Source organism: Balaenoptera physalus (assembly GCF_965194825.1).
Source record: "Balaenoptera physalus genome assembly, chromosome: 18".
Taxonomy (NCBI): Eukaryota; Metazoa; Chordata; class Mammalia; order Artiodactyla; family Balaenopteridae; genus Balaenoptera; species Balaenoptera physalus.
In genome coordinates, this window is record NC_138899.1 from 28,727,691 (window position 1) to 28,746,503 (window position 18,813).

The 18,813-nt window shown below is 39.2% G+C and overlaps 1 protein-coding gene across 3 annotated transcripts in view; it reads right to left on the reverse strand.

The window, feature by feature from the left end:
- The window catches only part of SLAIN1 (SLAIN motif family member 1), a 64,772-nt gene that overhangs the window by 27,279 nt on the left and 18,680 nt on the right, over positions 1-18,813 (reverse strand). Inside the window, exon 1 of one of the 3 annotated variants that reach the window (XM_082434866.1) lies at positions 594-669. The exons of the other annotated variants lie outside the window; for them this stretch is intronic. The gene's annotated coding sequence lies outside the window, so the exon portion shown is untranslated. Of the gene's footprint in view, positions 1-593; positions 670-18,813 lie in introns of those variants that run through there. 3 annotated transcript variants of the gene reach the window in all.

Genomic DNA, 18,813 nt, shown 5'->3' on the forward strand with positions numbered 1-18,813 from the left:
CATTCAATCAGTGCCACCTTGATTACAGTCAGTATGTCTATATAACAGTGAAAAGTTGTTTTTAATTTCCTCATTACGAATGTTTTCTATTTCTGCACAAAAATTTAACTGTTTTAATAATATAAAATGTTAATGTCAAAAGAAAAACTCAAGGAAACTTATCTTTAGAATTATGGGAAATAGTTCTTAATATTAACTGTTCAGAGTCCTATTTTTTTTCCTAAGGTTTATTTTCAACCCATTTAATATTAATAAATGTTGATCAAAAAATTATTATGGAAATTTGTTCTTGGATTATGGAAGAAACTTAAAATGACTACTGCATCTACTGCATCTCTGCTTGAGTCCAAAACAAGTTTTGTGGAAAAATGATCTACAAAAATCACAGAAGGGTATACATACACCAAAACTTAGTGATAGTTATTTCAGGTGTCAGGCATAGAGGTAATTGATAATCTGCTGGATTTTTTCTTTATAAAAAATATTTTCCAAATTTTCTGCATTGAACATGTGTATTTATGTAACTTTTAATGGTAGGATTATACCTATTATTAATTTAATACTGTAAAATAAGGAACAAAAAGGAATTTTACCTGCATCGGCAGATGATCTAATTGCACATTATCTCTCCTGTCCTAATTAACATATTTCCCTCCTCCAAAATTACCAGCCCCTTGGATCTTGGGATCATAAAAAGACCCTAAATTGTAAAAAAAAAAAACTTAAGTCACACCTAAAATCACTTCCTCTCTCTTCATGACATACAAATTACTGTGCTAGTCAAAATCCACTTTTCTAAAAAGCAATCACTTAGACACGTGCTAAAGCAGGACATGAGGGAATAGATGAAAAGTATAAATTAGGTTAAGTTTCACTTTGAGCAATAACTTCATTATATTTGCTGGAAATTTGACAAAACTTGAAGAAACAAGTATAAAAAGAACTGCTTTGAAATGCACTCCCAGGACACTTTTAATGAGAGATGCTAATGAGCAAATAGCTAAAAAGTATTCAAAAATGGGCAGTGGGGTTGGCGAGGAAGAAACTGTAGGCTGTGGGCAGGCAAAAAAGTAACAACGTCCAATCCTGAGACTGGTAAGGTCCTTGCATAATAGCACCACGGTTATTTATAAGAGCAAATGCTTCCTGTTACTTCAGCAAGAATTCTTGAGAAACAGCACCATCCCATTCAAACAACTACAGAAGAAATACCTTTTCCTTATGCAGATGGAAGAACTAGTTGAAGAAACTACATTCACAGGGATTCTGCTTTCAGAATCCCCAAGTTTCACGAAGGGGTCACTGCCAGGAAGCCTCGTTCCTAGTTGACAGCAGTCACGTCACTTATCCAACATGCAATTCCCAATCTGTGCCAGAGCAGAGACGTGCAGAGCTGGCACTCCCTTCCCTAAACCATCAGATATTGTAAACCTGATCCCAAAACACACTGAGAAGTAGGGGTTAATATGCAACACACACTAGGTAGCTCTTCTCACATCTTCAATCTCTATAACTCAGTTTCTCATTAAAAATTTTGTATTAAAAAAACAAAAAAAAACCCATAGTTCTTTGTGACAGCTAACTTGCTTAACAGTTGATGTTATGTTACACCAATACGATCACTCGCCAGGCAAATTACAGTGACTGCGTGTTCTCACCCACAGATGCAGGCGAGAACGCATCACAACTAACCAGCATTCATTACTCTGCACAATAACTACTGTGGCCCGGGCCTCCCAGCACAATGGCACAGCGATTGCGGCTGTGACAGCAAGATCCCACCGAAGAACACAATTAGCATCTATTGCAGGAAAGAATGCTCTGCATTGTGCTTTGGCATGGAGGCTTTTTAAGAAGAGGGAGGAGAATTTTTGCAGAGGCAAGCTAACAAAAGAACGATGTTATATTAGGGCCCGAGGTTGTGGTGGAGGAGGAGAGGGGAGGGGAGCGGAAGCCATCGCATCCTAGTTATTCTTCACTGTGTCGCCAAAGAATTAGCGACAAAGTAACAACTGCAACAGGAAGCATTTTCGCAGAGAATAAAAACAAACAAAAAGAACTTTTCATAGGGCAATTTTGTTTTTTCCAATTAATTAATTTAATGGATTTTCCGTATACACGAGGATGTCAAGTTTTTTTGAGAGGCTTGATGATGATCAAAATGACCCTAAGAAAGGAGCAAGACAACTTTTGATTAAAGGAGAAAATGGGTGATGAACTTCTGAACAGCTAAGTTTTCCTATCCTCCTACTCCAAAGTTCTCTCGGTAAGTCAAGGGCTTCTCCAACTTGGATCAAACGTATCATACTTGGCAAGGCTTTCATTCCCAAATACCTAAGTTAAACTCTCTCCCAGAACACTTCTGTCTGCACACTCTCTGTGGTCCTACTGCCACTTCCTTCATCAAGACCTCGCCACCTCTCACTAGATTATCGCAATCTATTCCTCAGCCAAGTTCTGGCCACCAACACTGCCCTCAGAAAGCTTGCTCTGAGCGTTGCTACCAAGCTTGTGTTGGTCCTTGATTATTTTAACTGTGTTGCTCTCTTCCTTTCTAAAGTACCACAGTGGCTTTTCATCAAATACTAGATCTCAGGTACTCCAGATCACCTCACTAGGACCCTTATCCACTGCCCTATACCTCACTGCCCACATCTAGAGTGTTTCTAAAGCTTCCTTGTTAAGAATACAATTGGTATTGGTTAAACTTTCAACTTTGCCACCTTCTGTCTAATAAGCATTTTCTATTGAAATAAATGTGACAAAGTACTAAAGTTGTGGACAGATACCTCAACGTTCTGCAAGAAACTAGTTTGAGTGTCCAATGGTCTACTAGGTTATTTTTTTTGTACACCTTCAAAGTTGTCTAACTTAAAAAATAAATCACACTATATCTGTGAAGCTATTTTTTGTATATCATTAGGCAAAGTATAAACCCCCTGCAAAAATCAATTTGATAAGTGCTCCAGTGATGATAATATCAAGAAAAATCATAAAGGATAGGTAATGGGATAGGTTTAAGAAAGAATCTAAATTTTTAAAATTTTCCACACTAAAAATTATTCCTAACAAAAAAGTTCCCAGAAACCATGACACTCCTACCATGCCTTGATCATCCTTGCCTACACTCATAGTATATATAGTAAATATTCAAATTTTTGTTGAATATATATATCCATGCATATAATCAAAATCTAATTTAAGAATGCAGTATGGCTTAATTCACATAAAAGGAAAAAGAGTAACTGATTTAATATGTAAATCTTAGTGATAATCCTCAAAAGGACAGTACTGCATCTACCTAAAAGAGTTCAAAATAAAGCAACACTCTATTCTGGAAATAATCATTTTCACACTTTCCCCTTGTTATAGACAGAGCCAGTTGAGTACCCAATACAATGTCTGGTACATAGTATATAATCGATAAATGTTGAATGTGGTCAAAATCTTGGCAGGTTCACTAATTCTCCCCTATTTCAAATCATTCTACCATTCCTACCTTGACATCTAAATGATTTTGCCAAATTTCTTAAACTTAATATAACTACAATTTAGTATATCTTTGAAGACAAAGGTGAGTCTAGACATTTCAGCCCAGCTTGAGGCCCAGTGAAGAAATATACCTGTAGGAGCACTTCGTGAATACTTCCCAGTAACCGCTAAATTGTTGAACTTTATGTGTGTGAATCTTCTGGTTTCGAGCTAAATGATTTTATATCACTAACGGCCAGGTCCCGTGTGGAGTAATTGACGCATCTGGATTAAACAGGCTTCAGCCTAGATGAGCTAGTTCCTACAATGCACAGTTAAAGTGAAGGATTGTGCCAGGATCAATAGTTGGTGGTAAACCATGCAAGAAGGCTACAAAGCTTCCTCAAATTCTTGAGATGCTAACATTTCTTAAAATCAAAGAAACCATATACAAAAGAGCTTAAAAGTGTGTTTAGTGGAATTTCTATACACCCCACTATCAGCGTAGCATCCGAGTTGGTTTGAGTTGGGTGAGTGAGTCCTGGAGGGCTGGACTCTTACTCTTTCTAGTGGCTTCTATCAGTACAGACACACTTCTAACCAGGTGCTATGGTCTGATTTTTTGTGTCCCCCTAACATTCATATGTTGAAACGCTAAACCCCAAAGATGACGGTATTAGTAGGTGGGGCCTTTGGGAGGTGCTTAAGTCCTGAGGGTGGAGCCCTGAATGGGAGTAGTGCCTTATAAAGAGGCTCCAGAGAGATCTGCCACGTGAAGATACAGGGAGAAATCTGCAACCTGGAGAGGGCCCTCACCAGACCGTGCTGGCACCTGATCTCGGACGTCCGGCCTCCAGAACTGTGAGCAATAAATTTCTGCCATGTATAAGCCACCCAGTCTGTGGTATTCTGTTACAGAGCAGCCTGAACAGGCTAAGGCATGGGAAGTTATCCTAAAAACAAGCCCTACTCTACTTCTCCCATCTTTTTTTTTTTCTTTCTCATCCAAGAACAAGACTCTAAAAGTCAAAACTGCAGTTTGCAGAGACCATGGCTCACTAATTTCCCACAACCTGTCACTTGTCTCTCTCACAAAGCAGGTGATCTGGCGCATCACTCCCGAGGCTGGAATGATCCCAGCAGTGTGAAGAAATCAGTCTAAAGCAGCCCTAGAAATGTTTTCTTTCTGCAGTTTTTAATAAGCCTGATGAAAACTCATTAACAGCAAATCTGAGTTCTGTTTTACTAAAATTCACAGAACTGCCTTCTACATAAGTCATATTTTTGTATCTCCTTGCTCGTGGCTCTTCTCAGCTACCCAAATGTATATTCTCCATCATTCCCTAACCCAGGAGCTGCTTTGAGGAACTGGCCAACTATCTGTGTACTCTTAAGCCAAAAAAACAAAAGAGTCTAGTGCTCCAGAATAATTCAGACACCCAACATTTACAGACCACACCCAGAGTCATTCCTTTATTCAACATTTACCAACAGATACCAAAAAAATAAAGGTCAGTCTCCAGGAGCGATCTCTTCCATAGGTACACACAGCACATAGTTCTTTTCCTGCTCAATTCCCACAGTCATTCTGGGAAATCTGCCTGGCCCCTGTGCTCCCACCTGCTTTTCCAAAATTCATTTTTCTCTTCATTTGAGTAGGCACCCACCATGGTGGCTCTCCAGTGCCAGATGCTACAGATACTGAGCTGGGTAAAATATGGACACTGTTCTCCCGCCCTTCCCACTTCAATTTCTAAAGACCAGTAGTGCAGAAGACAGGCAAGTAACACGAGCACAAGCGCCATGACAGCACCATGAAGTGCGCGCAGAGCAAAGTGAGGACAATGGTCAACTTTGAGGGAATCCAAAGACTTCACCAGAAGACATGATGTTTAACATGGCCCTTGAAGGTTGAGGAGCTTATCTCCCAGGGTACAATGCCATTCTACATATTCATTCTGGATAACACATGTGAAGTCATGGAGGCATGAACAAGCAGTGCATATTCAGGGGATGGCTGATGTTAGGACTGAAGCATAGGGTATATGTGGAGAAGAGTTAGGGCTGGAGAGCTTGGGAGGATCCGTTTCTGCACGGTCATGTGTAGCAGAGGCTTTAATATTCAAGTACTGTCTTGACTCTGAGAAGGAGAAAGTCATGATCAGATATGTATTTTCTGACGACATACAGATGATGGACTAATTGGGTAGAGACTGATGATTGGGAGACCAGTTAGGAGGCTTCACAGCCTCCTAACTCCTGTCTCACAGGTGCAGCTGGTGAGACACCACGAGGTACCAAACTAAAGTACTGGCAGAACATTTGGTGAGAACATGTTAAGCCACATCTGAGCTGAAGTGGAAATATCTGGTGAGCCAATGAATACAGGGAGTGGAGAAAAGGAGTAAGGCAAAGCTAACACCACGGATTCTAAGACACAGATGCCGTCCGCTAAGACGGGAAACATGAGATAAGCATGCTTACGAAAAAAATGAATTAAATTCGAGATACTTGTAGGACATGCCTATGTGCTCGTGTCCAGTAAGGCGTCAGAATTCAGGAAAGAGGGCAAGAGACAAAGAGATCAGGGTACGTCAACAATTAAGTGTTAGATGAAACCGCAGGCACGAGTGAAATCACCCAAGCAGAATGTAAAGAGGGAAAAGAGAAGAGGCCTAAGGAAGGAACATTTAAGAGTGGGTACGGGGAGGATCAGTAGAGGTGGCGGGAGATGAAGGTGGGTTTTGTGGGCTCTAACCTGTAGATTAGAAGGCAATAAACATGCTGAGAAGGCAGAGGCTGGAACAGAGAACCTGGCAAGTATTAACAGTAATGACCGGCCCACCACTGAGACAAGCACAGGTTATTACCTAGGTGAGTCTGGAGAGCATATCTCCGTGATAATACTAATCTCAACAGGCAAGCCTAAACAAAACACTTGAAGATGTTAGCCAAGTGTCCTTTTTATGATTCTCTAAAGGGCATTTATGTCCTACTGGTTTAGGTTTAGATAGTTGAAGTGTGGTGGCCATATTACTCATGGAAATGTCAAAGTGACACCACCTTTGTCATAAATAAGTAAGGGAAAAAAAGCCCTAGTGATTGAAGGTTATTTGCCACTGGGGAATTTTAGAGATCTAGGGTAAGATCTTGGTAAGAAGAGTTAGATGTGGGTCTGGAAGGGCTAGGTGGCTGTATTCAATGCCTATGAAAGTCAGAGATCACAGCAACAGGCCAACACAAGAGTTGGCAAACATTTCCTGTAAAGGGCCAGGCAGTAAACATTTTAGGCTTTGCTGTCCTATGGTCTCTGCTGCCACCACTCAACTCCGCCAACTCTGCCATCACAGCATTAAAGCAACCACACACAATACATACATGAATGAATATGGCTATGCTCCAACAAAACTTTATTTATATATACCAAGAGCTGAGTATCATAGAAATTATGGGTCATGAAATATTACTGTTCTTTTCATTTTTCTCAACCGTTTAAAAATGTGAAAGACGCCATATAAGAACAGGCAGAAGGCCAGGTATGGCCATAACTTGCCAACCCTTGGACTATTATACATACAGGTTTCGTAATATTCCCTCTGATAAATGCACAGGATTAGAATTCTATTGCAAGGGTACATCAAGGGTTAAGACATAACAACGATAGCCAATAGCATTCTTCTTTACTGTCATTTTTCATAACATACTGTAATAAAGACCAACAAAAGACTAAAAAGACATTGGACACCAGAGTTCCGGTCTCCATCCTGCCACAAGCTGGTTCTCAGATCTGGAGCAGATCAATGTAACATCCTCGTGTTGCAGCGTTCTCATCGGAAGAGAAGGTATGTTTGTCAGAGGGTAATAAGCAGGGCTGTGGCGAGTATAAGACAAAAGTTTGCACCATGTATTCACAAACTACAAAGCATTTTTTAAGGAAAACTACTGAAAAGTTACAGCAAGTTGGGCAAAAACGTTTTCTAAATTCTGAGGGAAAATGTTCTGGAAGCTGGGTGGGAGAAAGGAGAGTGCAGAAATGATCCACTCTTCCACTCTTCCCAATACTCAGGCCATTTAACCTGCCTTCTCAAAACGATGGGCATGCTTTTTACGTTAGAGCTCATCTAGACAATTTCACAGGCTTAATCTTTCCTCAGCTGTCAGCAACTCAGAAGCAAAGTACTGGACCTTGAACTTTCAACAGCTTGACCAGGATAGGTCAACAGTTCTCACTTATTTACCCAAAGACTATCTCAGAGGAAACAAACATCCCAAATGACACATTTTTAAGAAATATGGTTTCTTCCAAACCACAAGCTCCTAAGTCATATCTCTGAGTCTTAAACAATGATGTTCTTTACCACAGAGTCCCGGAAAGTAAAGGAAAAGGAAGCAAGGAGAGATTAACAATCATTCAATCCTTCCGCTTTTATTCTTTCTTTTATACAACAGGTAGGCAGGCCTCAGTTCCAAGCCAAACAATTAGAGGAATTCAACTACATGGCCCTTCACTAACACCAGGTATAGAGTGGTTTAGGATCAGCGAAGCACAGGCGACATCAGCTCTTTTAATACTTTCTGTTCTCCTTATATTGGCAGGAAGTTGTATCCAGACCACAGCATTTTGCTCTAAGCCCACAAACCACCGGGGCAGGAAGACCTCCATTTCACAAACCATCCTCTCCAGAATAAACTTCCTAGGTGATTATATTACAGCTTTACATACCTATAGCCTACAGAAATGCTTGGACTAAGCTTCAACAAGGGAACTAAGAACCCTAGGAAAGACAGTATTTTATTGGTTCACTCTTACAAACTCTGACTGCACAGACTGAGGTAAAGGTTTTCTGGAGTAAGTTCACAGAAAGTAAGCACTGCTGACTTGGCTCCAACCCATGCCAGCCCCCTGAAGTAGTAACATATGGCTTGCAGCTTATCTGATCCACTATTTTTACTGGGTGAACTTGAGCAGCATTAATTTCTCCACAGCTCTCCCTGGCCTGATAAAATAAGCATATGGGATCTAGGAGGTCCTTCTACTACTCTGAAACAGGTGATCATACTGCTCTTTCCCAGACATACAGAAAGTAAAGAGGATTCAACTATTATGCACATACCAGTGGACTGATATAAGGAGAAAGGCTAAAGAACTAGTAGATGAGGTCCTTAATTGGTGTAATTGGTATTCTTAGGGGCTATTTAATCAGAGTTAGCTAGTCATCACCCCCAAGTCTCTCAATCTTCAAATTACAGCTAGAAAAACCTACTAAGTTAATTTGAATCTTTTCCCACAGGTTCAGTCCATTCAACCTACAATGACAAATGTAATGATTTAAAATTATATGTTTTATATAGATATGATACATATATACCTATGATCCCAGAAGATTGTAGATACTCAGTATTTAAACTTCCAGTTATATTCAAAATGTAATAATTTATAAAAACATGACTTACATACCACCTTCAAAAAACATCTAATAAAACAGTTCATTTACGCATATAAATAATACCTAGAGCTAATCAAGAAAGTCACTTTCAACATTAGGATTAAGTTTAACATATTAGGTTTGAAAGTAACTAAAAGATGGGGTATACCCTCAATGATTGGCAGATAAATGTTTAATATTTGTTGAATGAGAGTTACAAAATTTCACCACGAAGGAGTGTTACTTGATAACATTTATTCCATAGGGATCAGAGTTTTATAATTATTCTTGATCTGAATTTCATAGTTAAAGTAATCTAGCTGGTTAAAGTATCTCATCATCATGATTAAGGCATTAGACCTTTCCTACTTCTCAGACCCTAACCAGTCCCGAGACCACATGCCGAATGCTCTTCTCTCCCAGCTACTACTGGATCCTTCTCAGGTCTTCTCTAACCAGGACAATGGTCTAAAAGTAAGGCTGGAAAATGAGAGTTGGGAAGGGAAATTCTGTGGATTGTCAACTTGTTTCCACTTAATCACTGGTCAAAACTGAAGATAAGCTGCCAGCTTTAAGCACACATGGACCAAACCCAGTGTTATCCGGGACTGGAGTGATCTCTACGACTTCACAAGTCACCATCGTCATCAGACTTCCCATCTGCAATTAATAGGGGAGATTAAAAATAAATCTAACTTCAGTAGTAATTAGACTTCAAAGGCATGTTTAAAAATTCCCTTGTACAGAAGTCATTTCTCCCTTAGGCCTGACTGCTATGGCTTACATCAAATTTAAGGACAGTGAAAATGGCCACAGAATGTGAGAAGAGGGCCTATGTGAAAGTAACAATGTAACCTGCAAAGAACAAGGGAAAAGAGTGACCTAAGAATCTGTCAACCATGCGATGTTGTCATGCGGATTGCAGACGGCTGCTCTCAAGTTAGACTACAGCCACAACGCAAGCCGTGACAGCCGGCTGGAACAACTTCCACGTTCTACATGGCAATAATGAGATAAGGAAGATGCTACAGAATCTAATTCTATGAAGAAATAGGCTAGATGATCTCACGTTTGAATATAGTGGGTTCCCCCCAGCGAACACTAAGGATAGACTAGATAACCAATGAGAGTCTTCCTGCCCTTGAACATGTACAGTGTGCTAAGAATCCAAGCCCAGTAGGCTAATAGAAAGCACTAGAAGCTCCTGAATAGAAGAGTGATGGAAATGGAATTTGAACCATCCTTCCTATTTAGCATCTCCTGGGCTAGGGTACTCTTCTGCCAGTAAGGGACACAATGTATGTGGCCTACATTCCAGTGGCAGAAAAGGCCTCTGACCTACTAGTCTTGAGTGGTAGTAGAAAGTAAACATATCAATATAAATAACGGAGCTTTGACGAAGCAAAAACTTCTTTTGGCCCTAAAACTAACCACTTCCATGATTTTATTAAAATACCTGCATGGAGAAGAACATTCAAATATACATAAAGGTTATAACAACCAGATCCATTTGGCAGGAGTTTTGCTTTGGAATTTGGGGACAATTATATAATTCGTATATAAGTGCAACTTTAAGTAGACAAACCAGCACCAGCTTGTTGGTACCTGACTCCCTGTGGTGAAAAGGTTAGACATTTACTGCATGCTCACCCTCTCTTACCTTCCACCTCGGTGTGACAGTTCTATCTGGACACTGTCAAGGTTTATTGTATTTTTGTTCTGTGCGATAGCTGTGCTTCGGACAAGCTTTAAGGTGATCACTGGATGTCAAGCCACATAAACATGGCATTTCAGTGTTTTGGTGTAGTAAGTACCATTAACTGGAGAATTGAGTATTGTGAAAGGACCACAGCAAAGAAAAGTAACTGGCACTAGACCCCAACAACTAGGGGAAGGACATCATAAGCCTTCAGAGTCAACTAATTTTCTTATTTATCTTTCTTGGTTTCTCCTAGGTCATCTTGGTGACCTAGGGTTGCTAGATCTCATGGATCTCTCTCCTGTGCTTTTCCCGCCATTAAAATAGGGTGCATAGAGTAAAATTTTCTAAATCTTTGCAGATCCAAAAACCTCTCCCACTTGCCTCCACAATTTATTATTTGCCTGGGTACAAAATTACAGTTTGAAAATAATTTCCCCTCAAAACTTTAAAGACAATATTGCCCATCTAGCATCCAATATTACTTATGAAATATCTGAGGTCTGTTACTGTTGTAGATAACCTATTTCTTCCTTTGAACATTTTTAGGATATTCTCCTAAACCCTGGAAAATCTGAATTAAACCAGGATGTCTAGGTGTAGATCTCTTTTCATCTATCCCAGTTCATGCTGAGGGCGTGTCTTTTTTCAGCTCAAAGAGATTTTCTTCCGTTATTTACTGATTCTTTCTTCCTCTAAACTATCTGTTCCAGCTTCTAAAACTGTTAAAGATTAGAGGTTGCAGATCTGTCCTTCAAGTGCCCTAACTTTTCTAAATTTTCTGTCTTTTGGGGCAATTCCTTTGTCCAATTCAGATAAGCAGCTTGGTTCCTAGCCCTCTCCAATTCTATTTCAGTACTTGCAAGAAATTAAAAATGACTAAAAGTAGTAATAATTTGACTACTGCTCTTCCTAGCACTCTGTTCTTGTTTTAAAATTGTATTACTCTCTTGAATCTGAGCACACTGAGCTCTCTATTCCCCTAGTTACTTCTTTCCTACAAAGTCAGCTGACCTGTTTATTTTGTTCATGCTATTAGTTTTCTCAAAAAGCAAGTGAGACTTGGTTGCTGGTTCGTATTTAAGAATAAAGGCTAAGTTCATCTGAATACAGGTAACTGGCGTGAGTTTCTTTGGCACCAGTATAGGTATTACCCCAACAGGCCTCTAAGGAAACTAACAACAGACAGTATGTAAACAGGTGGAGTATTTCATAAGCAAGTTCCCCATAGGTGTCTGCACATGCAGAAGCAGAGTGGCTGAGATCCCAAGAGCACAAAGGAAGGAGGTCTCTATCCTAGGGGTGGAAAGCGGAAGGCTTCCGAAGTTCATCCAATACTCCTCCCACCCTCTGGCTCAGTCTAATATGGACACCTGAAGTCACCTCGAGCTCTGCTTCTCAATCAGATCTCTCTGCCTTCTTTAAAAATAGGAATCTGGTTGGACCCTGAAGATTAGACATCCCCACCACTTGCAGTCATCATCCTTAGCACATGCCAGCAACTCTTACTGCTAGAGTATCCTTTTCCTGAGCCCACTTTCATTATCTAAAAATGCTATGAAAATGGAAAATCACACACGATTACATTGCATGTGCATATATACACACGTATATGAATACACAGGCACACACAAGATGACTAAAACCTGAATTTCAAAAGATCGATACTTTTACACACACACCCCGTTCACTGAAATACAATCTTACAAGTGGAAAAATATTAAACTCACAAGTACAAAATGACAAGAGCTCCAAAATTCAAACACATGAAACTTGTCATTATATAAAAGTATAAAGCTCCATGTATTATAAATAAATGAGACTATCAAAGCCTTATATTTTCAAAGTAAATTAAGCACCATGAAGTTTGGCCACATTTTAAACTACTGCTTCTCATAGGAGGTCACGCAAGAAATTCAGGATATTAATGAGAGAAGCAGGAGAAAACATTTCCAAGTCTAAGTTAAAGAATCATCCTAAAAAATGCTAAAGCCCAACTGCAACATCCCAAAGAATTTCTAAAATCACTATTTCAACTCTCCAAATTTTGCCAGATTTCAAAAAAGGGTCAGTCTTGTAAGACATTTCAGATAACACCCTGTAGCTTTCCTGTCCAAAGTCATGTCACTCCTTTGCTTAAAACTATTCAAAGGTTTCCCAACCATCTTAAGAGAAAGTCCAGAGTCCTTAGCTCTAGTTTCCTTTAGAATCACTCAGCTGAGGTTTTCTCCCTGCCAGTGGTCTGCCAGTTCCTCTCACTTCACGAGTCTTATCCCATCTCAGGGCCTTTCCACACGCTGCTCCTCTGGTCTGAGCTGCTCCCCTGTCCTCCTCTCCTACAGAGTTACCTGCTGAACTTTTGCTGACTCTTCAACATGTCACATCCTCAGGAAAGCATTTCCTGGCCACACCCCTCAGACTCAGGTCCATGAACATCATCATGCTTGTTTTAAGGGAAAGGAAGAAAAAAGAACAAGAGCTGCCATCTGTGTCATCTGTTCCCTGTACTAGACTGCTTGCTCCAAAGGCCAGATGCTGAGTTCATCTTGCCACGGTACCCTTAGTCCTTAGCACTGTGCCTGCACCTAGCAAGTGCTCAACACATTTACTTCATGGTTTAGCATCTGAATCATCTCTCTGGTCAAGGCCCAGTGTCTCAGGAAAGGTGTCTACAAATTCTTGCAGAAATTGACTGTTTTGTAGAGGTCCCAAGAAACAGGTATGAGCACCTACCAAAATAAAATTTTACTGCCATAAAGGCAAGTGTAATCAATCATCAGAGTAGTGTGAAAGCAGGAAACAACTGCTTTGGGAGAATCTCTATCATTTCTTCTCATTGGGGTGGGTAGCAAAATAGCATGTCAATTATGTGTTCATTATAACAAACATTATGCACTGTCATGAGTTATTGCTTATTTTGATAAACACCTTTCTAATCATGGTGGAAATGCAAAACAAAAACAAAAAAACAAATAGAAACACATGCATAATTGGCAAAAGAAAGGAAAGGACAATTGTTTAGGAATATCTGGCAAATACATATCTATGTTGCTGGATATAATGGTATAGAAACTGTGAATTTCATGGGAACACAATCCCTAATTGTTTGTTACTTACTGTACTCGACATCATTCCTAATAATGAAGCAAATACACTGATGCTATTCGGAGCCTAAGAGCAAAGCAAGGATGTGATGGAAGCACGCAGATGTGATGCATCTTCAACTTCCAGCGCACAGAGATAATAGCAAATGTCAAGAAACCCTGTCTCTGCACAAAAATTTCAGTGTGATTCCAGATTACTTTTCCAATGAGAAAGGGAATCCTTTACAGAGCTTACCTAAAGTGAACCGCACAGACTAAGTTTTAATTTTGTGTTCCAAATGTGACAGAGCACCTCAAGACTGGAAACACGAGCTGGCGGAGATAGCATCTTGGGCCCCGCAAGGAGAGACTGGGCAGGCTACAGGAGACAAGACACTCGATAAGCTTCTTAATGTCTCAGTTCAATCTGTGTGGCTTTTGCAAATGAAAAAGGCCACCTTCAGAGCCCTGGGTTAGTCGACAACTTTCTTCTTCATTGGCTAAATTTGGAGAGAAACACTCCATCATAACAACTGAGACAAGAATGGGAACTGGTGTCATATGAAGATAAGAGAAAAACTCAGCTAAGAGGTAATAGCTATTCACATTTGCTTAGTATATAATCCCAGAGGAAATGAGAGATGGTCCCAGGGAAACATGACCCAAGATAGCTAAGTGTGCAGAGTTACACTACTGGTGCAAACTATACCCACACTCCTCAAATGTGACCTGTCCTGATTCAATAGTTATGGACATTCAAGAACCTTAAGGCAAGATAAGCTTTTATTAACTGGCCCCAAATTAACTGAGCCACATATTGGGTGTTTCAAATTACTTAGATAAGCTTTTGGATCATTATTTGATTATCTAACATCCCAGCCTCATGACATGGACTTAACAAAAGACTCTAGATTAGCCTTATTCCAATTTAGGATATCATGTGAGTTAATGCTACCCATGAAAGTTCTACGGGTATTTGTTATTTACATTCTAAGGGGGTGGAGGAAGTGGGGAAGAAGAAAGAAAAGCATGTCAGAAATGAAATATTAATACATATAGATCCGAGAAGAAGCAGGAGAAAAGGAATAGACCACAGAGGTCCTCTTGAATTTTCTACTATTCTTGAATAAACTACCCTCATAAAACTTCAATTTGAGATCCCTAACTCTACCAAGTATCTTTATTTATAGGGAGAGAAAACAGACCCACCCCCCCCCAAAGAAAAAAATACTCTTCGTTTTCTATAAATAGCCAAACTAAGAGGATTCCCTGTATTTTTTTGGTTCAGTCTCTGAATAAAGAACTGCGTATTAGGAATGTGTCCATATATTTACATGGCACTTCACATTTTTCAAACTAATTTCACATTCAACATTTCCTGAAATCTTTGTAACAGCCCTGTGAAATCTGTTAAACGTCCCCACTTATAAGCAAGACTTTGGAAACAAGTGATGTGCTCTTAACCACAGAGTCAAGTAGGGCTGAGGCATTAGATCAAAAACCCTTCCCCCAAATTCATTCATTCAACTATCAGCATTTAACGCCTACCAGGTGACAGCGCTGTTCCAGGCACTGGGAGGGTGACAGCAGGGAACAAAACAGACTCAAATCTCTACCCTCAGAGCTAACATCGTAATGAACGTGACTACATAATTTTTGTGTGTGTGGCTTTGGCTAACCGGATGCCATGTACAACACCAAATGTTCAATTAGTTTCTTTGCTCTAAGAAATTTAAATGTACTCAAATTAATACATCACAGAAACCAACCATTCAGAGCTTAAAACATGTTTGACAACTTAGTAAGCACTAGCAATTCAAAAGGAAACTGAGGTATAGGTCCCCCTAGCCTCAGATGCTTAATCTATGTGACAAAAAAGGGACACACATGTTAAAAATTAAATTAAAAGACGTTCACAAAACAGGGTGCTTCCAAATGGAACATAACAAACATTGTTAGGAGCATTTTCGAAAAGGGAAAACCAACCAAGAAAAAGAGGAAATATTATTTTAGGTTTTCTTAATTTTATACCAGTAGATTGTAGATTTAGAAGTACTGAAAGATTTAACTTTCAGCAATTAGTTATTTTACTCTTAACATTACTTTCTGTACATTACCCAAAAAAGCCATTTATGTGATTCCAATATATTAGGAAAGAGACTGAATATTTAGAGGCTGAATATTTAAGCCTTTACTATGTCTCCTTCACAAACATCTTCATTTAACCCCTTACAGCAAGTCTATAAAATAAACATAAATGTAGAAGAGGCTGAGAAAGCTTAAGTAACTTGCCTGTGCTGACCACTTGATACATAAGACTTTACAAATTATACAATTTGAATATTAAGACCAGTTTGGAAAAGGGAAAAAATAAGTTTCAGGGGCCACAATAAAGTTGCAATTAATTTAATTAATATTCAGTTAAAATATTAGTTAATATTTTAATTAAAGTCAATCTATATTCCCTATGAGAATTTAAGAGTATTGGATACATATTGATCATCTGTAATATATATACCCTACACCAAAAATAATTATCCTATTGTATTTTGAGTGCACTTAACCAATTAGCAAAATTATAGCTGTGACAACGAAGCTTTTCTTCTAGCAATATCTTACAAGCAGTCATAATGTGGGCGCTCACGCCCTATAAAATTAAATCATATAAAACATTTCTTTTCCATCATTTTCTTCAGAAAACCAAACCTTCTTCAAAGGGCAGGATTTTAATAAGCCTGTTCTCACACCTCAAGGCAAGACTTGAACACTTCGCATACATTCTCCCATAATTTACCAAGTTTTGTAATCTAGAACCAGGGTCACAAAGGTGTCAGATATGAATGAAGGTTATTAGAGGGCCCTCCCAAATCGAGAAGGCAGGCAACAAGAAGAGAGTTAGGCCCTTCAAGAAGTTATAATCCAGATGAGCTCGTTAGCGACTACACAATTAGAGACAATTCTAGGAGAAATGGTACCCTGTGTACCTGCAGAAACAGAGGTTGACAAACCCTTACTCAGATGTGTTCCTGGTGATGTGTGGGCCTTAAGCAGAGAAGACAGCTAATTTGCAACCAAGAAAACAGCACAGGCTAAGTTCCTAGGGTACAAGAGGGAATGAGAAAGAAGAGATGTAAGACCAAGGGACCCAAGGGGACATAAGGTCCACCCACTAGATAGACTTTGGCTCCTCTTAACTATGGCCCCTCTTCACATGTTCTCAGGGAATTCATCTTTAATTGTTGAGTAATTTTCTTCCCAAAAACATCAGGGTCAGGAAATAAAAACCAAATATCTAAAATACTTGTTCTCTAATAAGCAGCATCTTATCTGAAGTTGCAGGCTAACGTTAAAGAACATTTACCTATCCCTTGGTAAAAGAGTGAGAGACAGAGAAAGAGACAAAGAAAGAGACAGAGAGGATAACTTTACCTTTCTTCAAAGCTCATCTCTAACTGCTCCTTTTCATGGCAGTGGATGGTCTTACTGAACAGTTCTGGGGTGGGGGAATGGCTGGGAGAAGCATGCACAACCACTAATCATTTTGCAACAAAATGCAGTGAGGTAAGTAAAAACCAATTATTTTAAAGTAAACATGCTTGTGAATGGAAAAGCAATGCTGCAAGTTGATACTTCAAGTGACGCCAGTCTTTCTTCTGAAAGAAGGAGATGGCTGGTAAGGAAAGTGGTGCAAAGACTTCACCCCATCTTGAAATATTCAAAAGCAAAACTGAAATTATAACAGTAGTAATTGTGACACTGGGTTCATAAAGAATTAAACAAAAATTCATTTATTTTAGCAACAGTGTCTAATACAAGTCAGGTTCCCTTCTGTAGCTGGTGTGATCAACAAAGTCCCTGTCCTTGGGCAATTTATATTCAAATGAAGATATAACCCTGGTCTCAAAGAAAATGCTCAGTGATGTTTGTTACTTGAAGATACTGATTGTTCAAGAGAAATGAAGTCTAAACACAAAAAGAAAATGCTTTATTAGGGAGTTACTTGAAACTTCTAAAATACGTGACACACATTATTCCAATTAAACATTTATGTATATAATGAATAAAGTTTAAGTTAAAACTGTAATTAACTGATACCAGTTAATTAGCTGTCACTGACAAAGAATTCCTTAACTGGAATCCAGTAAGAATTCTTCGATATGGAGGACTAAGTATGATTTCTTCTCTCATTTCTACAAAACCACACGAGAATGACAGCTAACTCAAGTCTTCTAAACCTACATGGAATATCGAATAGGAAAGGAGATACTATCAGACTAAGAAGAGTCATTTTATTTAGAAATGAAAAAACAGATAAACATTAGGTGATGGACCCAGTTGGGTTTCGATATTCTCTGCTCTGAGGGTCCACAGTGAGGGACAAGTGAACAAAGACCTGGAAAAGCTCTGGAACTGATGGTGCAGGTACCACAGAGGGTAGGGAGTTCTGTGGTGAAACAAACACAAGATGACTGCTGCAAAGTCTACGGGAAGAGTACCAAAGCCCTCGGGCTCCCTCCCCAGCCCAAGCAGCTGCTCCTCTCCTGCTTTATCAAAGACAGATTTCATCACTTAAACTGAAGCAGAAAGCTGCTAGATTTAAGATACCTCACATATACAAGGGTATCTTACAAAAAAACAGAAGGATTAAGTTAAAGTTTGCAAACTACATGGTAAACTCAGTGAGGGCAGGGACTTAACATCTGTTTTGGTTACTGCTGGATCCTCGTTACCTACAGTGGTTCCCTGACACATAGCAGGTACTTAATAAATATGCAGCCAAAGAGTTTAGCAGACGAGTTTTTTAATCTCCAAGAAAGCAGAATGTTCAAAAAAAATCAAGAGTAAACAAAAGAAGAGAAAAATATAAAATCTGAACATCAATCCAGGAAATTCAGCATCTGACTAAAAGGAGTACCTAGAAAGAAAGAATAGAGAAAACTGGAGAGGAGGGGTGATTACAAAGAAATAATGCATGAAATTTTGCAGAGCTAAAGTTTCCAGGCTGGAAGTGCCCACTGTCTAACAAACACACACACACACACACACTGCAATTTCAAAATACCAGGAAGAAAAGATTCTAAAATATCCAGTGTATTTTAAGCAGAAAGATCAAAAATGAGAATGGTACAGGATT